Genomic DNA, 23,091 nt, shown 5'->3' on the forward strand with positions numbered 1-23,091 from the left:
TAAAAACATACATATAGATAAATGAAACAAAATAGAGAGCCCAGAAAGAATTCCATAGCTTTATAGTGAATTAATATTTGACAAAGGAGGCAAAAACATACAATGGACTAAAGATAGACTATTCAATAAATGGTGTTGGGAAAATTGGGCAGATACATGACAAAAAAAAAGTGAAACTAGACCACCTTCTTACACCACACACAAGAAAGACTTAAATGTTAGACTCAAAGCCATAAAAATCCTAGAAGAAAACATACACAGGAAAGTCTTAGACATTTCCTGTAGCCATATTTTTTCTGCTATATCTCTTTGGGCTAGGCTGCAGTGATCGGCAAACTCATTAGTCAACAGAGCCAAATATCAGCAATACAATGATTGAAATTTCTTTTGAGAGCCAAATTTTTTAAACTTAAACTATATAGGTAGGTACACTGTTATTAACTTAATTAGGGTACTCCTAAGGCTTAGGAAGAACCACACTCAAGGGGCCAAAGAGCCACATGTGGCTCGCGAGCTGCAGTTTCCCTAGCTGCTAGGGAAACAAAAGAAAAACAAATGGATCTACATCAAACTAAAACGTTTTTGCACAGCAAGGAAACCAATAGCAAAATGAAAAGACAACTCACTTAATTGGAGGACATTTTCACCAATGATACATTTGATAAGGTATTAATATCCAAAATTTACAAAGAACTTATAAAACTCAACACACACACACACACACACACACACACAACAAAAAACAAAAACAAACAACATCATTTTTAAAATGGCAAAAGACCTAAATAGACACTTCTCCAAAGAGGACATAGAGACGGACAATAGACAAATGAAAAGATGCTCAATGTCACTAATCATCCAAGAAATGCAAATTAAAATCACAATGAGATATCACCTCCCACCTGTCAGAATGGCTATCATCAATAAATCAACAAAAACGAGTGTTGGCAAGAATGTGGAGAAAAGGGAACCCTTGTGCACTGTTGGTGGGAAGACAAATTAGTGCAGCCCCTGTGAAAATCAGTATGGAGTTACCTCAAAAAATTAAAAATGGAGTCGCCTATGACAGCAATTCCACTTCTGGAAATTTATTCAAAAAAATCTGAAACACTAATTTGAAAGAATATATGTACATCTATGTTCATTGCAGCATTATTTACAATAGCCAAGATTTGGAAGCAGCCCAAATTTCCATCAGTAGATGAGTGGCTAAAAAAGCTGTGGTACATTTACACAATGGAATGCTACTCTGCTGTAAAAAGGAAGAAAATTTTACCTTTTACCATAGCATGGATGGAACTGGAGAGTATTATGCTAAGTGAAATAAACCAGTGAGAGAAAAACAAGTATCATATGATTTCACTCATATGTGGAATTTAATGCGTAAATTAAACTACCAGGCAGAAGAGAAACAGACTTACAGATAGCAGCAGACAGCTCTGGTGTGTGTATGTGTGTGTGTGGGGGGGGGGGGGGGGGAGAGAGAAAGGGAGGAAAGAGCAAAAAAGTAAAAAAGAAAGAGAACTCATGGACATGGACAATGGTGTGGTAATTGGGGAGTGAGAGGAGGGAGGTAGGTGGAGGTGGAAGAGGGCCATAGAGGGGATAAATGGTGACAGAAAAAATAAAATTAAAAAGAAAGTTATTCATGGATGTTCAACTATGTGGGGGTTGGCACCATTAACCCTAATGTTGTTCAAGGTTCAAATGTATAATTACATATAAATTATATGTAGTACATAACTATATATTATTCTATAAATATGTTACATATTGCTGTTATATCTATAACTAGAGGCCTGGTGCACAAAAATTTGTGCACTCGCGGGGGGGGGGGGGGTGTCCCTCAGCCCGGCCTATGCCCTCCTGCAGTCTGGGACCCCTCTGAGGATGTCCACCTGCTGGCTTAGGCCTGCTCCCTGGGGGATCAGGACCAAGCTGGCAGTCAGACATCCCTCTGGCAGCCCGGGAGCCCTCAGGGGATGTCCACTTGATAGCAGGGAGCAGGCCTAAGCTGCAGTTGGACATCCTTAGCGCTGCTGAGGAGCCGGGAGAGGCTCCCACCACCACCACTGTACTGGCAGCCATCAGCCTGGCTTGTGGCTGAGCAGAGCTTCCCCTGTGGGAGCGCACTGACCACCAGGGGTCAGCTCCTGCATTGAGTGCCTGGCCTCTGGTGGTCAGTGTGTGTCATAGTGACCACTCATTCCTAGTTGTTCTGCTGTTAGGGTCAATTTGCATGTTCCCTTTTATTATATAGGATAGAGGCCTGGTGCATGGGTGGGGGCCAGCTGGTTTGCCCTGAAGGGTGTCCAGGATCAGGGTGGGAGTCCCGCTGGGGTGCCTGGCCAGCCTGGGTGAGGGGCTCATGGGTGTTTGCAGGCTGGTCACCTCCCCCCCACAATGGGGACCCTCACCCCATGGAGGTTTGGCCATCCTGGGTGAGGGGCTGATGGCTGTTTTCAGGCTGGCCACACCCCCTTTAGGGTGGGGGGTCCCCACTGGGGTGCCTGACCAGTCTGGGTGAGTGGCTGAGGGCCATTTTCAGGCTGGCCAAGCCCCCCCAGCAACAGAAGCTCCCGGCCTCTCCTTTTTTTCTTTTTTCTTTTTAATTCTGGGATTTATTTACCTTCTATAATTGAAACTTTGTAGCCTTGAAAGGAGCTCAGAGCCTGCCAGGGTGGGTGGGAGAGAAGCTTGGCTTCCTCCATCGCCAGGGGCAACCCAAGCCTCCTGCTCACTTCAGCTCCGTGGCCACAGCCGGCTGAAAGCAGGTATCTGGGGTTTATTTACCTTCTATAATTAAAACTTTGTTGCTTTGAGTGGAGCTCAGAGCTGGCCACGGCAGGTGGGAAGCTTGGCTTCCTCCATCATTGGGGCAACCAAGCCTCCTGCTTGCTCCAGCTCCGTGGCTGCCGGCCGCCATCTTGGTTGGGTTAATTTGCATATAGTCGCTCTGATTGGCTGGTGGGCGTGGCTTAAGGCGTAGTGAAGGTATGGTCAGTTTGCATATTTGTCTTTTATTAGTGTAGATAATAAAAGGTAATATGCTAATTAGACTGGACATCTTCCAGACGTCATTCCGGACCTCCTTTATGCCAAAGCCAGGGCTGGAGGGAAGCCAGCGTGAGTCCTGGGTTCCTGTGGGTGGCCCAAGGGAAGCCAATCCAGGTCCCTAGTGCCTGCAGGCAGCCTGAGGGAAGCGTCTGTGGCCTGGGTGTTGGAGGGAAGCTGGGGGAAGCTACTCTTGCACAAATTTTCGTGCATCGGGCCTCTAGTACTATATAATTACATATATAAATTATATAGTATAAATTATATAGTATACATATATATATAGTATAAACTGATTTATTTTTTAAAATTTAAGTGTGGTTGGCATATAATATTACCTTAGATTCAGATGTACAATATCGTGATATGACAAATATATCTTATGATGTGATCATCACATTAAGTCTACTAACTGTCACTGCAAAGTACGATGTTAGCTATGGGCTTTTTATATATAACCTTTATCATTTTGAGGTACATTCCTTCTATACCCACTTTGCTGAGAGTTTTCATCATAAATGGATGTTAAATTCTGTCAAATGCTTTTTTAAAAAAAATCTATTGAGGAGATGATCATATGATTTTTGTATTGGTTTTGTTGATGTGATGTTTTACATTAATTATTATGTGGATATTGAACTTTCCCTGTATCCCTGGTATAAATCCCACTTGATCAAAAGGTATAATATTTTAATGTATTGCTGAATCCAGTTTTCTAGTATTTTATTGAGAATTTTTGCATCTATATTCATCACGGATATTGGTCTATAATTTTCTTTTTTTTTTGCAGTGCCTTTGTCTAGTTTTGGTATCCTAGTAGATTGAGTTTGGAAGTGATCCTTCTTCTTCATTTTTTTGGAGTAGTTTGAGAAATATAGCTATTAATTCTTTTTAAAATATTTTCTGTGAAGCTGTGTAGTCCTGGGATTTCATTTGTGGTGGTTTTTTTTTTTTATTACTGGTTCCATTTTATTCCTAGTAATCAGTTGTTCAGATTTTCTGTTTGTTTTTACCTATCTCAGTTTTGAAACATTGTGTGTTTCTAGAAATTTATCAAGTTCTTCTAGGTTGTCCAATTTGTTGGCATATAATTGTTTATAGTATTCTTTAATGATCCCTTATATTCTGTGATGTTGGTTGTAATCTCTTCTCTTTCATTTCTGATTTTATTTATATTGGCTCTCTCTTATTTTTTGCTGAGTCTGGCTAAAGGTTTGTCAACTTTATTTTTTCAAAGAATCAGCTATTAGTTTCATTGTCGTTTTTCTATTTTTTTAATCTGTATTTTGTTCATTTCACCTCTGATCTCTATAATTTCCTTGTTTGTATTTATTTGGGGCTCTGTTAATTCTTTTTTTAGTTCCTGTAGGTATAAAATTAGATTGTTTATTTGAGACTTATCTTGTTTCTTGAGGTAGGCCTGTATAAATATGAACTTACCTCTTACAACGGTTGTTGTTGCATCCCATAAGTTTTGGAAAGTTGTATTTTCATTTTCATTTGTCAAAAGGTAGGTTTTTTTTTTAAAAAAAAGAAATTTATTAAGATGTCATTCACATGCTATATAGCTTACCCATTTACAGTGTAAAATTCAATGGTATTTACTATATTCACAGAATTGTACAACCATCATCACAGTCAATTTTAGAACATTTTTATCACCTCAAAAAGAAACTCTTTAGCTACTGCCCCCTCCACCTCCCATTTACCTCAGCCCTAAGAAACTACACATTTATTTTATGTCTTTATAGATTTGCCTATTCTTGGCATTTCATATAAAGAATCATATAATGAGTGGTCTTTTATGACTGGTTTCTTTCACTTAACATAATTTTCTCAAGGTTCATCCATGTGGTAGCATTTATATCAGTACTTTTTTCTTTTTTGAGACCAAATAATATTTAGTGTTGGTATACCACGTTTTGTCTATCCATTTTTAAGTTAATAGGCATTTGGATTGTTTCCACCTTTTTGGGATTATGAATAATGCTGCTATAGACATTTGTTTCATTTGTTACATTTTTGCATGGACATACGTTTTCCTTTCTCATGAGCATATTAGGAGTAGAATTGCTATAGCATATTGTCATTTTAGATTTAATGATTTAAGAAACTACTGGACTCTTTTCAAGCAGTTGCACCATTTTACATTTCCACCAACAGTGTATAAGAGTTCTAGTTTCTCATCATCCTCTCCAACATTTTTCTTTGCTTGACTTTTTATTCTAGCCATCCTAGTGGGTGAACATGGTATCTTGTCATTTTGATTTGCACTTCCCTGGTGACTAATGACATTGAGAATCTTTCCATCTGCTTATTAGTCATTTGGATATCTTCTTTGGAGAACTGTCTACTGAGATAATTTTTTATTTTCAAATTGGGTTATTGGTCTTTTTATTATTGAGTTCTTTATAGGTGACATCAGAGGAATGGGGGTGTGAGAGTGCACTTCCCCCCCCCCACCTCCCCCCCCAAATTTCAATAAGTTAACCAACTATAATTCAACAAAGAAATCCCTGCTCAACACAGAGGCACACCTGAGAGACCTACGCACTGAAACATCGAAAGGCGGGCAACCAGGAATAGACAGGGAGAGGACAAGGGAGGAAAGCACAGATGGCCTGCAGACACAGCCCTGCAGCCGGGAGCTTGTGGCCCAGCTGGCTGGAAGAGGGGAGAAAGCCGGAGGTAGGAAGTGCTTCCTTCAACTGGAAGAAACAGAGAGCTGCGGGGGACAGTCCAGCAGGGCCAGCCGATGGAGCAAATGGTGACTGAACCAGCAGATGCCTGACAGAGCATGGGGTTCTGCCATGTGGCTCTCCACTGTCGGGCAGTTGGTGGTATTTCAGACAACAACCCTGTCCCTCCTTGCCCCCTCCCCCCACAAAAAAACCACATGCTTCCTATTGCCATTAGCATCAGGCCTACGAGTATATTATCTTAAACCAACAGCTAATGCAGTAGAACCACCGTTTCCCTCTGTGCCTGGTCCCCAGGTGGGGTGTTTGGAGTGGGACCCCACAGAGGTCAGGGGTCTTCATTACAGTGAAGGCAAAACAAACCCCAGGAACAAGCAGCATGCCTGTACTGTCTTATGGAAGCCAGAGGTTCAAGATGGGAGATCACAGCCATAAAAAATAAATTGGAAAAAAAATCTTGCGATTTGGCGCCATCTACTGGAAAATAATAGAAAGATCTCTTCAGAGATAAATGCATAAGCAAAGGAGGACATCAAATACCATGAAGAACCACAGTAACCATGATGACAAGAAAGAAAACAAAAAACCCCCAGAAAGCAAGCTGGAACACATGGAAATATGTGCTATAAATGATAGAGATTCCAAGATTGCGGTTCTGAAAATGCTCAACAATGCAAGAAAATACTGACAGACAGTTCAGTGCACTCAGAAAACAAACCAATAAACAAAATGAGTACTTTACCAGAGAGATAGAAACTTAAAAAAAAAAACAAACACAATCAGAAATCCTGGAAATGAAGCATGCAATTAAGAAGACAAAGAATGAACTACTGAGCATAGAAAACAGAGCCAACCAGATGGAGGAAAGAATTAGTGATATCAAAGATGGGAATCAATAAATGACACAGAGGGAGGAAGAGAGAGAACTGAGCATAAAGAATGAAACAGCTCTATGAGATCTATCTGATTCTATCAGAAAAAACAATATTAGAATTATAGAGGAGGAAGAGAGGGAGCAGGGAATGGAGAGTCTATTATAACAAAAAGTGGATGAGAACTTCCCAAACCTATGGAAAAAACTAGATCCTTGAATCCAAGAAACACACAGAACAACTAGTTACCTCAATACAAAGAGTCCCTCTCCAAGGCACTTGGTAGGGATAAATAAAGATTTTCCAAGACATACAGAAGCTAAGGAATTTTATCACCAGAAAACACTGATTGCAGGAAATACTCAAGGATGTTATTATACCTGAAACAAAGAACATAAGGTCAGAACACTAAGAGTAAGATCAACAAAAAACTTACAGCATAAGCAGGGATAATTTGTGACAACAAAAATTTAAAGGGGGAGAAATGAAAGATCTGACCTGGGAAAGGAAGATGAAAATCAGATGCACTCAAAAGAAAAAAAAACTACAATATATATGCAACTTCTTCACTTGCTATACACCTAATGGTAACTACATACAAAAACCCCCACACTGGGACATAGCTTAAAAAAATAAGAAACATAGGAAAGATGTATATGGAATACCATCAAACAAAAACAACAGACAGAAACATAAAGGAAAAGAATCAATGGAGATACAGAACTACCAGAAAATAAAAGATAAAATGACTACAGGAAATCCTCATACATCAATAATTACCCCAAATGTAAATGGATTTAACTCACCAATAAAGAGGTACAGAGTATCAGAGTGGATAAAAAAACAAAACCCAAACATATGCTGCCTACAAGAGAAACATCTAAGCTGCAAAGACAAAGGTAGTTTAAAAGTGAAAGAGTGGAAAATGATTCTCCAAGCAAATAACATCCACAAAAAAATCAGTTGTGGCCATACTTATATCTGACAAAATAGATTTAAAGATAATAAGAAACAGAGATGGATACTTTATAATGAACACTACATCAAGAAAACATAACACTTATCCTATATAATAAAGAGTGATATGCAAATGGTCGTTATGCCATGACACGTAATGACCAATCAGCAGGAGGGCGGGGCAGTGAACTACTAGCGGGGGACGGGGAGAACTACAGGAGGGTGGAGCAGGCGGCGGTGGGCAGGGTGGCAGACGAGGCAAGTGGCAGCGAGCTACTTGCACATGGATTCATGCACAGGGCCACTAGTTGATATATATGTACTCACCCATGAAGCGCTGAAATATATAAAGCAACTACTCACAGAACTAAAGGGAGAAACAAATAAAACACAATCATATGTGGGGAACTTAATACTTCATTGACAGCTCGAGATAGATCATTCAAACAGAAAATCAATAAAGAAATGCCAGCCTTAAATGACAAACTAGACCAAATGGACATAATTGACACTTACAGAACCTTTCATCCCAGAACATAAGATTATACATTTTTCTCCAGTGCACATGGGACAATCTCAAGGATAGGGCATATGTTGGGTCAAAAACTAACATCAACATCTTCAATGAGGTTGAAATTATACCTAGCATATTCTCTGACCATGATGCCACGAAATTAGAAATCAACTGCAAAAAGGAATTAAAGAAACACACAAATACATGAAGATTAAACAACAAACTACTAAAAAATAACTTGGTCAAAGAAGAAATAAAAGATGAAATCAAAAGACATATGGAGACTAATGAAAATTACAATACAGCACATAAAAATTTCTGGGATACAGTGAAAGTAGTGATAAGTGGGAAGTTTATATCATTACTGGCCTATCTCAAGAAACAAGAGAAATCCCAAGTAAACAACTTAACATCACATCTTAAAGGACTAGAAAAAGAAGAACAAAAGCAACCCAAAGTCATCATAAAAAATGAAATAATAAAAATCAGAGGAGAATTTAATAAAATAGAGAACAAAAAGACTACACAAAAAATCAATACAACAAAGAGCTAGTTCTTTGAAAATATTGATAAAACTGGCAAACCCCTGGCTAGACTCATTAATAAAAAAAAGGGAAAAGATCCATATAAACAAAATCAGAAATGGGAGAGGAGAAGTCACCATAGACATCACAGATATATTAGAATATAATGAAAGACTATATGCCACCAAATTCAATAATCTAGAAGAAATAGATAAACTCCTAGAAATATATAACCTTCCTAGACTAAATCATGAAGAATTGGAAAATCTAAATAGACAATCAGCAGTAAAGGAAATTGAAACAGCTATCAAAAAACAGAAATCCAGAACCAGATGTCTTTACCTGTGAATTCTACCAAACGTTCAAAGAAGATTTAAAACCTGTCCTTCTCAAACTCTCCAAAAAATAGAAGAAGAAGTAACTTTCTAACACATTTTATGAGGCCAATATAGGCCTGATACAAAAACCTGGCAAGGATAACACACACAAAAGAAATCTACAGAACAATATATCTGATGAATACAGATGCAAAGATAAACAAAATACTAGCAAATTTAATACAACAGTACACCCAAAAAATAATACATTATGATCAAGTCAGCCTGATTCCAGGGGTATAAGGATGGTTCAACATACATAAATCAATCAATGTAATACATCACATTAACAAAACAAAGCATAAAAATCATATGATCTTATCAATAGATGCAGAAAAACATTTGATAAGATACAATATCCATTTATGATTAAAATATTCAATAAAATAGGAATAGAAGGAAAGTACCTCAACATAATAAAGGCCATCTATGATAAACCCTCAGCTAATATAATACTCAATGGTGAAAATTGAAAGCTTTTCCTCTAAGATGAGGATTAGACAAGGATGTCCAGTCTCAACACCCTTATTCAACACAGTGCTGGAAGTTCTAGCCAGAGCAATAAGGCAAAAGAAAGAAATAAAAGACATCCAAAAAGGGAAGGAAGAAATAAGACTATCACTTTTTGCAGATGTCATGATTCTGTATACAGAAAACCCTAAAGACTCCACCAAAATAATTTAGAGAAAATAAACAAATACAGTCAAGTCTAAGGTACAAAATCAATGTGCCAAAATCCATTGCCCTCCTATATACTAACAACAACACTTCAGAAAAAGAAATGGAATTGCAACCAAAAGAATAAAATACCTAGGAATAAACTTAACAAAGAACTCAAAAGACCTATATTCTGAAAATTACAAAGCATTATTAAAACAGATTGAAAAAGACACAACAAAATGGAAAAGTATTCTGTGTTCATCGATTGGAAGAATCAATATAGTTAAGATGGCCATATTACCCAAAGCAATATACAGATTTAATGCAATCCCCATAAAAAAACCCCAATATCATTTTTTAAAGAAATAGAATGAGAAATCATCAGATTTGTATGGAACCACAAAAATTCTGAATAGCCAAAGTTATCCTGAGAAAAAAGAACAAAGCTGGAGCTATCACACAACCTGACTTCAAATTATACTACAGAGCTATGATAATCAAAACAGCATGGTATTGGCCAAGAAACAGACACACAAATCAATGGAACAAAATAGAGAGCCCAGAAGAATTCTGGGAGGGAGTCAAGATGGCAGCTAGCAGGACAACAGTGAGGGAGAGAGTGTGAGGGAGGGAGGGAGCAAAAGGGGAGTGTGTGTATGTGTGTGGTGTGTGTATGTGTAAGTGAGGGGCAGTTAGATTCTTTCAGGAGTCTCAGAGGGCAAAAGACCAGGCTCTCCTAGATGGGGGAGCCCCTGCTCCTACTGCAAGCACTCCCGGGGTGGCCAGCTCTGGCACAAAAACCATGCTGTCTTAAAGGGGAGAGCTGCTGTGACTAGGACTCCAGCCTCACCACCACCAGACTGGCCTCAGACACCATATAGGACCCTACAGACACTCTTACCAAAGACCTGCACCTCATCTGCAGACCCACAGACACTGATACTCTAGCCTCCCTCGCCACAGGCTCCTGTGAGTACCAGAGGGTACTCACTTTCACTGGCCTGGCTCCAGCCACAGGCCCCACACATCCTGGTGCCTGGGCTCTCTGGTGACTCTTGGGGTGCACGACTCTCCCACCAACCCGTCGCTTCAGCCTGGGGCCCTGTGAATCCCAGCACCTGGGTCCTCTGGTGACTCTCTGGGTGTGTGACCTTCCTGACAAGCCCTCTGCTTCAGCCACAGGCCCTGCAGAACTCGGTGCCTGGACCCTATGGTTAGAGCAAAAATGGGGAAACAAAGAAACAATCTCCAAAGGAAAGAAAAGGAGGATCACCAGGAAAGGAACTAAATGAAACAGAGGCATGCAATATGTCAGAAAAAGAATTCAGAGTAAGGGTCATACGGTTTATAAACCAGCTGGATGAGAAAATCAACAATTTATGTAAGAATAAAGAGGAAATCAAGAATTACATAGCTACAATAAAGAACACAATTGAAGGTTTCAACAGTAGACTAGAAGAAGCAGAGGACCAAATTAGTGAGTTAAGACAGGGCAGGAAAAACACACCCAATCTGAACAGCAATTAGAGAAAAAATTAGAAAGCAGGAGATGTGCCTAAGGCAGCTTTGGGGCTACATGAAACAAAGTAACACCCGTGTAATAGCAGTGCCAGAAGGACAAGAAGAGGAGCAAGGATTAGAAAATCTATTTGAAGAAATAATGACAGAAAACTTCCCTGATTTGGGGAAGAAAAAAGACACACAATCACAGAGAGTCCCAAACAAGATGAACCCGAAAAGATCCACACCAAGACACATCTTAATTACAATGGCAAAAGTTAACAACAAAGAGAGAATCTTAAAGGTTGCAAGAGAGAGACAGAGAGTTACGTACAAGGGATCTCCCATTAGATTATCAAATGATTTCTCAACAGAAACACATCAGGCCAAAAAGGAATGGAATGAAGTACACAAAGTGATCCAAAATAAGGGACTGAATTCAAGAATACTCTATCCAGCAAGGCTATCATTCAAAACTGAAGGGGAAATCAGGAGCTTCACAGACAAAAAAAGGCTAAGGAGTTTATCACTACCAAGCCAGCAATGCAAGAGATGCTAAAGGGACTGGTGTAAAAAGAAGAAATAGAAAGGGAAGAAGGAACACAGGTGTAAAGAATAAAAATGGCTTCAAACAAATACTTATCAATAATAACCTTAAGCATAAATGGTCTAAATCAAGCATGTCAAACTCAAAGACTAACCTGGGCCAAATAAATAAGGTTTAAGTTTATGTGGGCCGTAAAAAAAACAAAAGCTTCAATTTCCATAGAAACATAGGTTATTTCAATAGAGACATGCTGAATGCAAAGGGCTGAAATAAATGAGTAACCATTAACATAAAATAATAGAACATTTTAATAAAAGTTAACATTTTTTCTTGAACATTAACTTACCAGACACTGAATAACTGTACAACTTAATAAACAAAATGCAAATAAACCTATTTTTCTTGTTCTGAGAAAGCAAAATATTTCCTGTTACACACACCAAAACAAGTCAGTACAAGACTAATGATGTGGCAATAGGCTGCTAAAATATTCACTGTTAGTATTAGTGGAGAGAAATGGTATACCTGCGTGTAAGGTGCATAAGGGAAATGAATGCAACATGATATAGTAACCAGTCATTAGTGAACATTTTAGTTCATTATTAATAATTATGTATAACACGATATTGTAAAAATTAAGTTACAAAATTTTTATTAAAACATTTCTTACATACTGTTATATTGCCTGGGCCACAAAAATATTCATTGTCGGCTGCATGCGGCCCAGAGGCCGCAAGTTTAACATGCTTGGTCTAAATGCTCCACTCAATCAAAAGACACTGAGTGGCTGAATGGATAAGAAAACATGACCCATATATATGCTGTCTCTGAGAGACCCACCTCAAAACAAAGGATTCACACAACTGAAAGTGATGGGTCGGAAAAATATCTTTCAGGCAAATGGAAATAAAAATAAAAGCTGGGGTAGCAATACTTATATCTGACAAAATAAACCTCAAAGTGAAGGCCATAACAAGAGATAAGGAAAGCCATTTCATAATACTAAAGGGATCAATACAACAAGAGGATATAACTCTGGTATGCACCCAATGCAGGAGCACCCAAATACATAAAAAAAACTTCTGAACAATATCAAGAGCGAGATCAACAACAATATAATCATAGTAGGGGACTTTAGTACCCCATTGACATTACTGGATAAATACCATAGAGAAAAAATCAGCAAAGAAATAGCAATCCTAAATGACTCACTAGATCAGATGGAATTAATTGACATCTTCAGACCATTTCACCCCAAAGCTACAGAATATATATTCTTCTTGAGTGCACATGAGACATTTTCAAAGATAGACCACATATTGGGACACAAGCAAAGTCTCTTCAAATTCAAGAAGATAGAAATCATATCAAGCATCTTCTCAAATTATAATGGCATAATATTAAAAATTCAAACACTTGGAGGCTAAATAGCATATTATTAAGCAATGATTGGGTTATCAAAGAGATCAAAGAAGAAATAAAAAACATCCTGGAAAAAAATGACAATGAAAACACAACAATCCAAAATCTATGGGACACAGTGAGAGCAGTCCTGAGAGAGAAGTTCATATCATTACAGGCCTACCCCCAAAAAACAAGAAAAACTAGTAATAAATTAACTGTACAATTTAAAGAATTAGAAAGAGAGGAGCAAGAAAAGCCCAGAGTGAACAGAAGGAAAAAAATAATAAAGATCAGAGTGGAAATAAATGACACGGAGGCCAAACAAACAAACAAACAAACAAAACAAAACAATTCAAAAGATCTATAAAACCTAGAGCTGGTTCTTTGAAAGGATAAACAAGATTGATGAACCTCTAGCCAGGCTCACCAAGAAGCAAAGAGAGACGACCCAATAAACAAAATCAGAAAAGAGGCAAAATAACAACAGACCCCACAGAAATAAGAAAGGCTGATAAAAAAAATACTATGAACAACTCTATTCCAACATACTGGTCAACCTAGAAGAAATGGACATATTCCTAGAAAAATACGACCTTCCAAAACTCAATCAGGAAGAATTAAAAAAATCTAAATAGGCCGATAACTATTGAGGAAATTGAAGCAGTAATCAAAACATTTCTAGAGAGCGTGGCTATAATACCATATGTATATGGACAGATAATTTTCAACAAAGGAGACAGAAACACACAATGGAGTTAAGGACAGTATCTTCAATAATTGGTGCTGGGAAAACTGGAAAGCCACATGCAAAAGAATGAAAGTGGATTACAGTTTGTCCCCCATGTACAAAAATTATTTGAAAATGAATCAAAGACTTAAATATAAGACCCAAAACAATAAGTTACATAGAAGAAAATATAAGTACCAAACTTATGGACCTTGGTTGTAGAGAACAATTTCTGAACTTGGCCTCAAAGGCAAGGGAAGTAAAGGCAAGAATATATCAATGGGATTATATAAAACTAAAAGGCCTCTGCACAGCAAAAGAAACTGACAGCAAAACAAAGAGTCAGCCATAGATGGGAGATGATATTTGCAAACAGTAGCTCTGAGAAAAGGTTAATTTCCAAAATATATAAAGCACTCATAAAACTCAACACCAAACAAACAAGCTACCCAATCAAAAAGTGGGCAGAGGACAGCCAGCTTCTCTTCAGCTTCAGCCTGCGTGCTGCCATCGCCTTTATGCTGGGTGCCGCTTTCCGCCGCTGCGCTGTAGCAGCGGCCGCAGCCTCCCGAGTCAGCTCTCGAGGCCTCCTGCACCCAGCACCGCCCCGGCCCCAGTGGGTATCCAGTCAGTTCGCTGCTACTCCCATGGGTCACATGAGACAGATGAGGAATTTGATGCTCGCTGGGCGACATACTTCAACAAGCCAGATATTGATGCCTGGGAATTGCGTAAAGGGATGAACACGCTTGTTGGCTATGATCTGGTTCCAGAACCCAAAATCATTGATGCTGCTTGGCGGGCATGCAGACGGTTAAATGATTTTGCTAGTGCTGTTCGCATCCTAGAGGTTGTTAAGGACAAAGCAGGACCGCATTAGGAAATCTACCCTTATGTCATCCAGGAACTTAGGCCAACTTTAAATGAACTGGGAATCTCCACTCCAGAGGAACTGGGCCTTGACAAAGTATAAACCCCATCGATAGGATTCCCAAGGATTTACTGATAATACTACTTGAGTGTAAACAATCACCTGGAAACACTGATGATAACATATTACCTTATTTGAACAAGTTTTCTTTTATTGAGTACCAAACCATGTAATGGTAACTTGAATTTTAATATAAAGGAAATGAGTTTGAACTGAAAAAAAAAAGTGGGCAGAGGAGCTGAAAATACACCTCTCCCAAGAAGACATATGGAGCACCAATAGATATATGAAAAGATGTTCAACCTCACTGACAATTAGGAAAATGCAAACCAAAATTACAATGAGCTACCACCTTACACCTGTTAGAGTGGCAATTATCAACAAGACAAGCAATAACAAGTGTTGGAGAGGTTGTGGAGAAACCTCACTGCTGATGGGAATGTAGACTGGTGCAGCCACTATGGAAACCAGTCTGATGATTCCTCAGAAAATTAAGAATAGAGCTACCATACAACCCAGCAATCCCTCTTCTGGTTATACACCCGAAAAACTCAAAATCATGTATTTGCAAAGATATATTAGTATGTACCCCTATGTTCAGTGCAGCATTATTCATGGTGGCCAAGACATGGAAACAACCAAAGTGTCCCGCAATAGAGGATAAGGAAGACATGGTATATATACACAATGGAATACTATTCAGCCATAAGAAAGGATGAAATAGTGCCATTTGCAACACCGTGATGGACCTTGAGAACATTATGCTATGTGAAATAAGTCATTCGGAAAAAGCTAAAAGCTATATGATTTCGCTCATATGTGTGATATAAAACTAAAACTCTTGACCACAAACAGCAGCATGGTGATTGCCAGAGGGAAGAGGATGCGGGTAAAGGGGGTCCTGATATATGGTGACAGAAGATTTCACTTTGGGTGGTGGGCACATGGTGCAATATATAGATCTTATAACACAGAAACCCACACCTAAAGCCTATATGTACATGTTGACAAATGTCACTCCAATCAATTTAATTAATATTTTAAAAACGTTCTTTATATATTCCACATACAAGTTTCTTCACAGGCATGACTTGAAAATACGATCTCTCATTTTATAGGTTGTCTTTATACTTCCTCTATAGGGTCGTTTGAAGCACAAAAGTTTTTAATTTTGATTAAGTTCAATTTATCTATTTTTTCTTTGGTCGCTAGTGCTTTTGGTGTCATACCTAAAAATGCTTTGCCAACTCTGAGGTCATGAAAATTTAATCTATGTTTTCCTCTAAGAATTTTATAGTTTTAGATCTCCCAATTAAATATTTGATCCATTTTGAGTACATTTTTTAAAAAATATATTTTATTGATTTTTTACAGAGAGGAAGGGAGAGAGATAGAGAGTTAGAAACATCGATGAGAGAGAAACATCGATCAGCTGCCTCCTGCACATCTCCTACTGGGGATGTGCCCGCAACCCAGGTACATGCCCTTGACCGGAGTCGAACCCGGGACCTTTCAGTCCACAGGCCGACGCTCTATCCACTGAGCCAAACCGGTTTCGGCTTGAGTACATTTTTATACAGTATGATTCAAAGGTCAATTTTTTTTAATGTGGCTAACCAGTTGTTCCAACACCATTTGTTGAAAGACTAAAATATGATTGTAATGGCCTGTTTGCTACAAAAGATGTGGTTCTCAAAGTGTAATCACCATAGCAGTAACCTTACTTGTTAGAAATGCAAAGTCAAGATCCCATTGCAGACCTATTGAATCTGAAACTCAACAGTTGGGCCCAGCAATCTTTGTTTTTTATTGAATTTATTGGAGTGACATTGGGTCACAAAGCCATAAGGTTTCAAGTGTACAACTCAACAAAACATTATCTGCACACTGCATTATGCACCCATTGCCCAAAGGAAAGTCTCTTCCGTCCTTATTTATCCCCCTTTGCCCAACTCAAACTACCCCATCCCCTCTTCCCTCTATCACCAAACTATAGTCTGTGTTCGTGTGTGTGTGTGTGTGTGTGTGTGTGTGTGTGTGTGTGTGTATCCTTCACCTTCTTTTATCCAACCCCCAACCCCCACCCCTCTGACAGCTGTCAGTCTATTTCATGTATCCATGCCTCTGTTTCTATTTTGTTCATCAGTTTATTTTGTTCATTAACTTCCACATATAAGGGAGATCATATGTTATTTGTCTTTCTCTGACTGGCTTATTTCACTTAGCATAATAATCTCCAGGTCCATCCATGCTGTTGCAAAAGGTAAGATTTCCTTCTTTCTTATGACCAATTAGTATTCCACTGTGTAAATGAACCACAGCTTTTTTAAAAAAGATTTTTTATGGATTTTAGAGAGAGGGTGGGGAGGGGGAGAGAGAGAGAGAGAGAGAGAGAGAGAGAGAGAGAGAGAGAGAGAGAGAGAGAGAGAAACATTGATGTGAGAGCAAGACATAATTCGGCTGCCTCCTGCATGGCTCCTACCAGGAATAGAGCCCACAACCTGAGCATGTGTCCTGATGGGGAATTGAACCAGTGACCTTTTGGTACACCGCCCAAGTCACACCAGCCAGGGCTGAACCACAGCATTTTTATTCACTCATTTACTGATGGGCACTTGGGCTGTTTCCAGATCATGGCTATTGTAAATAACATTTCTATGAACATAGGGGTGCATATATTCTTTCTGATTGGTATTTCAGGATTCTTAGGAGATATTCCCAGAAGTGGGATTTCTGGGTCAAAAGGCAGTTCCATTTTAATGTTTTGAGGAAACTCCAGTGACTGCACCAGTCTGCATTCCCACCAACAGTGCATCAGGGTTCCGTTTTCTCCACATCCTCATTAGACTTGTTGTTTATATATTTATTGAGGACAGCCATTCTGACAGGTGTGAGGTGACATCTCACTGTGGTTTTAATTTGCATTTCTCTGATGATTAGCGACATTGAGCATCTTTTCATATGTCTATTGGCCATCTTTATGTCCTCTTTGGATAAGTGTCTATTCAGGTCCTTTGTCCATTTTGTTTGTCTACCTGGTGTTCAGTTATATAAGTTCTTTATATATTTTGGAAATTAACTCCTTAACATTGGTTAATATGTTGTCCCATTAGGTGGGCTCCCTTTTCACTTTATTGATGGTTCCTTTTGCTGTGCAAAAGCCTTTTAGTTTAATGTAGTCTCATTTGTTTATTTTTTCCTTTGTTTCCCTTGCTCAAGGAAATACATCAGCAAAAATATTGCTATGAGAGGTGTCTGAGGTTTTAATGCCTGTGTTTTGTTCTAGGATTTTTATGGTTTCATGACTTATGTTTAAGTCTATTATCCATTTTGCGTGTATGTGTATGGTGGTCTAGTTGCACTTTTTTGCATGTACCTGTCCAAATTTCCCAACACCAATTAGTGAGGAGAGTGTCTTTTCTCCATTGTGTGCTCTTCCCTCCTTTGTCAAATATGAATTGACCATAAAAATGTGGGTTTATTTCTGAACTCTCTGTTCTATTCCATTGATTTATATGCCTGTTTTTATGCTATTACCAAGCTGTTTTGATTTCAATAGCTTTATAGTATAGTTTGATATCAAGTAGCATGTTTCTCCAACTTTGTTTTTTCTTAAGATTGCTGTGGTGGTTCAAGGTCTTTTTTGGTTCCATATAAATTTTTGAAGTATTTGTTCTAGATCTGTGAAATGTGCCATTGGTAATTTAACAGGAATTGTGTTGAGTCTATAGATTGCTTTGGCTAGGATGGACATCTTAATTATGTCAGTTCTTCCAATCCATGAACCTGGTATATGCTTCCACTTTTTTGTATATTCTTCAATTTCTTTTTTTTTTTTTTTTTTTGTATTCTATAATTTTTGGAGTACAGGTCTTTTACCTCTTGGTTTAATTTATTTCTAGGTACCTTATTTTTTTGTTGCAATAATAAATGGGATTGTTTTCTTAATTTCTCTTTCTGATAGTTCATTATTGGTGTATTAGAGGCCTGGTGCATGGATTCGTGCACCAGTGGGGTCCCTCGGCCTGGCCTGCACCCTTTCGCAATCCAGGACCCCTTGGGGGATGTCAGATTGCTGGTTTCAGCCTGATCCCCGCTGGTGCATGAATCTGTGCACTGGACCTCTAGTATGTATGTAAGATCTTTGGTTAATCTCTTCCCACTCTCCCCCCACACTCTTCCCTCTGAGATTCATCAGTCTGTTCCATGTTTCCATGCCTGTACATTGAGCATCTGCCCCCTGGTGGCCAGTGTGCATCATAGCTACTGGTTAGAATATAGATAAGAATGCCACTGATTTCTGAATATTAATTTTATATCCTGCTAATTGCTGAATTCTTTTATTAGAGCTAGTAGGTTTTTGGTGGAATCTTTAGGGTTTTCTATATATAATATCATGTCATCTGCAAAGTATAGCCATTTTACTTCCTCCTTTTTCAATTTGGATGCCTTTTCTTTTATCTTTTTGTCTGATTGCTATAGCTAGAACTTCTAGTACTATGTTGAATAAGAGTGGTGAAAGTGGACATCCCTGACTTGTTCCTGATCTTAGGGAAAATATTTTTAGGTTTTGCCCATTGAGTATGATGTTGGCTGTGGGTTTGTCATACATGACCTTTATTGTTTTGAGAAATAATCTCTCTATTCTCACTGTGCTAAGAGTTTTTATCATAAATGGGTGCTGGATTTTATCAAGTGCTTTTTTCTGTATCTATCGATATGATCATGTGCTTTATCCTTCAATTTGTTTATGTGATGTATAATGTTTATTGATTTGCAAATATTTTACCAACCTTGAATCTTTGGAATAAATCTCACTTGATCATGTGTATAATCTTTTAATCTATTGCTGGATCTGGTTTGCTAATATTTTGTTGAGGATTTTAGCACCTATACTCATCAGGTATTGGCCTATAATTTTCTTTCTTTGTAATATCTTTATCTAGTTTTAGAATTAGGATAATGCCGGCCTCATAAAAAGAGCTTTTGGTAGTGTTTTCTCCTCTTCAATTTTTGGGCAGTTTGAGAAGGATAGTGTTCTTCTTTGAATGGTTGGTAAATTCACCTGTGAAACCATCTGGTCTAAGACTTTTATTTGCTGGATGTTTTTTGATGACTGCTTCAATTTCATTAGTTGTAATCTATCTATTCAGATTTGCTGATTCTTCCTGATTCACATTTGGAAGAGTGCATGTTTCTAGGAATTTATCTATTTCATCCAGGTTGTCTAGCTTGTTGGCATATCGCAGTTCATAGTATCTATACTTATAATATAGAGTAATATGCAAATTGGTTGGGACACCATTACATAATAACAGATCAGCAGAAGGGCGGGGCAGCGAGCTACGTGTGGCGGAGAGCTACAGGAGGGCGGGGCAGCGAGCTATGAGTGGCAGAGAGCTATGAGCAGTGGTGGGCAGGGCAGCCAGCTCAGGCAAGTGGCAGTGAGCTACCTGTGCACGGATTTGTGCGCAGAGCCACTAGTTTTCTTATAATCCTTTGTATTTCTGCATTGTCAGTTGTTACTTCCCCTCTTTCATTTCTGATTTTATTTAGAGACTCTTTTTCTTTCCTTGATGAGTCTGGTTAAAGATTTGTCTATCTTTTTTTATCTTTTCAAAGAACTAGTTCTTGCTTTCATTGATTTTTTTTTTTGTATATTTTTTAGTCTCTATGTCATTTGTTTCCATTCTAATCTTTATTATTGTCTTTTTTCTACTTACTCTTGGCTTTGTTGTTCTTTTCTAATTCCTTTCAGAGTAGGATTATATTGTTTATTTGAACTCTTTCTTGCTTCTTGAGGTACCCCTGTAATACAATGAACTTTCCTCTCAGAACGGCTTTCACTGTCCTCAGGATTTTCACTGTCCAAATCCTCTAGATTTGGAGTTGTGTTTACATTTTCATTTATCCAGATAACTTTTGATTTCTTCCTTGATCTCATTATTAACCCATTCATGTTATTTAGCCTCCCTGTGTATGAATGTTTTTAATTACTTTTTGAATTGTAGTTGATGTCTAGTTTTATACCATTGTGGTCAGAGAATATGTTTGATATCATTTCAATCTTCTTGAATGTATTAAGACTTATTTTGTGACCTAACATGTGGTCTATCTTTGGGAATGTATCATGTGCTCTTGAGAAGAATGTATATTCTGATGCTTTGGGATGAAATGTTCTGTAAGTATCAATTAAATCCATCTGATCTAGTGTGTCATTTAAGATAGCTCTTGCCTTGTTGATTTTTTTGTCTGGAATATCTAGCCATTGATTTCAATGGGATGTTAAAATTCCCTGTGACTGCATTACTGTCTATCTCCTCCTTAATGTCCACCAAGATATTCTTTATTTGTTTTTTTCTATGTTTGGTGCATATCCTATCTAATAATAGACAAACATGGTAATTAACCATACCTCCACTATGCTTCCCATTGGCTAATCAGGGCGATATGCAAATTAACTGCCAACAAAGATGGCGGCCGGCAGCCAAGCAGCTGAAGCGAGCAGGAGGCTTGCTTGCTCCAGTGATGGTGGAAGCCAAGGTTCCCCGCCTGCAGCAGCCGGGCTCTGAGCTCCAGTCTAAGTAACAATGTTGCAATTATAGAAGCTAAACAAAACCCAGATACCTATTTTCAGCCAGCCAGCCTCGGAGCTGGAGCTGCAACAAATTTTCAATTACAGAAGGTAAATAAATCTCAGAATAAAAAAAAGGGAGAAAAAAAGGAGAGACTGGGAGCTTCAGTTGGAGGCTTGGCCAGCCTGAAAATAGCTCTCAGCCCCTCATCCAGGCTGGTCAGGCACCCCAGTGGGGACCCCCACCGTGAAGGGGGTGCAGGCAGCCTGAAAACAGCCATCAGCCCCTCATCCAGACTGGCCAGGCACCCCAGTGCGGACCCCCACCCTGATCCGGACACACTTCAGGGCAAACCAGCTGGCCCCCACCCATGCACCAGGCCTCTATCTTATATGTAAAAGGGTAATATGCAAACTGACCCTAAGAGCAGAAAGACTGGGAATGACTGGTCACTATGACATACACTGACCACCAGGGGGCAGATGCTCAATGCAGGAGCTGCCTTCTGGTGGCCAGTGTGCTCCCACATGGGGGAGCTCTTCTCAGCCACAAGCCAGGCTGATGGTTGTCAGTACAGCGGTGGTGGTGGGAGCCTCTCCTGCCTCCTCAGCAGCACTAAGGATGTCTGACTGCAGCTTAGGTCTGCTCCCCGCTGGCAAGTGGACATCCCCCGAGGGCTGCTGGGCTGCCAGAGGGATGTCTGATTGCCAGCTTAGGCCCAATCCCCCAGGGAGCAGGCCTCAGCCAGCAGGTGGTCATCCCCCAAGGGGTACCAGACTGAGAGAGGGCACAGGCCGGGCTGAGGTCCCCCCCTCCCCCCCGCAGCCGCCGAGTGCACAAATATTTGTGCACCGGGCCTCTAGTATGTTTATAAAGATTATATCCTCTTGCTGGATCGATCCCTTTAGTATTATGTGGTGACTGTCTTTGTCTCTTGATATGTATGTCCTTTGCTTCGCAGTCTATTTTGTCTGATATAAGTATTGCTATCTCAGTTTTTTTGTTTCCATTTGCATGGAGCTATTTAAATATGTTTTTATTTATTTTAGAGAGAGAGGAAAGGAGAGGGAGACAGAAAAAAAAAAACATTGATGAGAGAGAAACACAGATCAGCTACCTCCTGCATGCTCCCTCGTGGGGACTGAGCCCACAACGTGGGCATGTGCCCTGACCAGAAGTCATGGGACATTGCTCAATCCACTGAGCCACACTGGCCGGCCATGCATGGAATACTTTTTTCCATCCCTTCACTTTCATTCTGTTTATCTTTTGTTCTGAAGTGGGTCTCTTATAGACAGCATATATATGGGTCACATTTTCTTGCCCTATGTCTTTAGGATGATCCCTTTACCATTTTTAATCAGCATCTCTGAAGAGATAATCATCTGCTTTCATAAAATCCATAAGTCATAAATCACCCCACAGGTATATCTACTATTCATATTCATATTTATTCTTATCATTTGCCAAAGTGCAGGCTCAAGTTTGAGCTATTAGTTCAGCTATCTAGGCAGACTGAGTATTAGGCAATAGAACTTAGGCTTCAGTGGTTGCATGTTCAATTATAACAATACTAGAGGCCTGGTGCACAAAAATTTGTGCACTGGCAGGGGTGGGGGTTCCCTCATCCCCACTTGTGCCCTCTCACAGTCTGGGACCCCTCGGGAGATAACAACCTGCTGGCTTAGGCCTGCACCTGGGTGGCAGAGGGCAGGCCCAATCCCTAGGTGCAGCCCCTGGTCGGGCTCAG

The 23,091-nt window shown here is 39.3% G+C and overlaps 1 protein-coding gene and 1 pseudogene across 3 annotated transcripts in view; both read left to right on the forward strand.

The window, feature by feature from the left end:
• Positions 1-23,091, forward strand: part of LOC118651618 (phosphatidylinositol 3,4,5-trisphosphate 3-phosphatase TPTE2-like) — an 89,198-nt gene that overhangs the window by 14,263 nt on the left and 51,844 nt on the right. The window lies entirely within an intron of this gene.
• LOC118651619 lies at positions 14,354-14,881 on the forward strand (annotated as a pseudogene).

The sequence above is a fragment of the Myotis myotis genome, unplaced genomic scaffold (assembly GCF_014108235.1).
Source record: "Myotis myotis isolate mMyoMyo1 unplaced genomic scaffold, mMyoMyo1.p scaffold_m19_p_3, whole genome shotgun sequence".
Lineage (NCBI taxonomy): Eukaryota > Metazoa > Chordata > Mammalia > Chiroptera > Vespertilionidae > Myotis > Myotis myotis.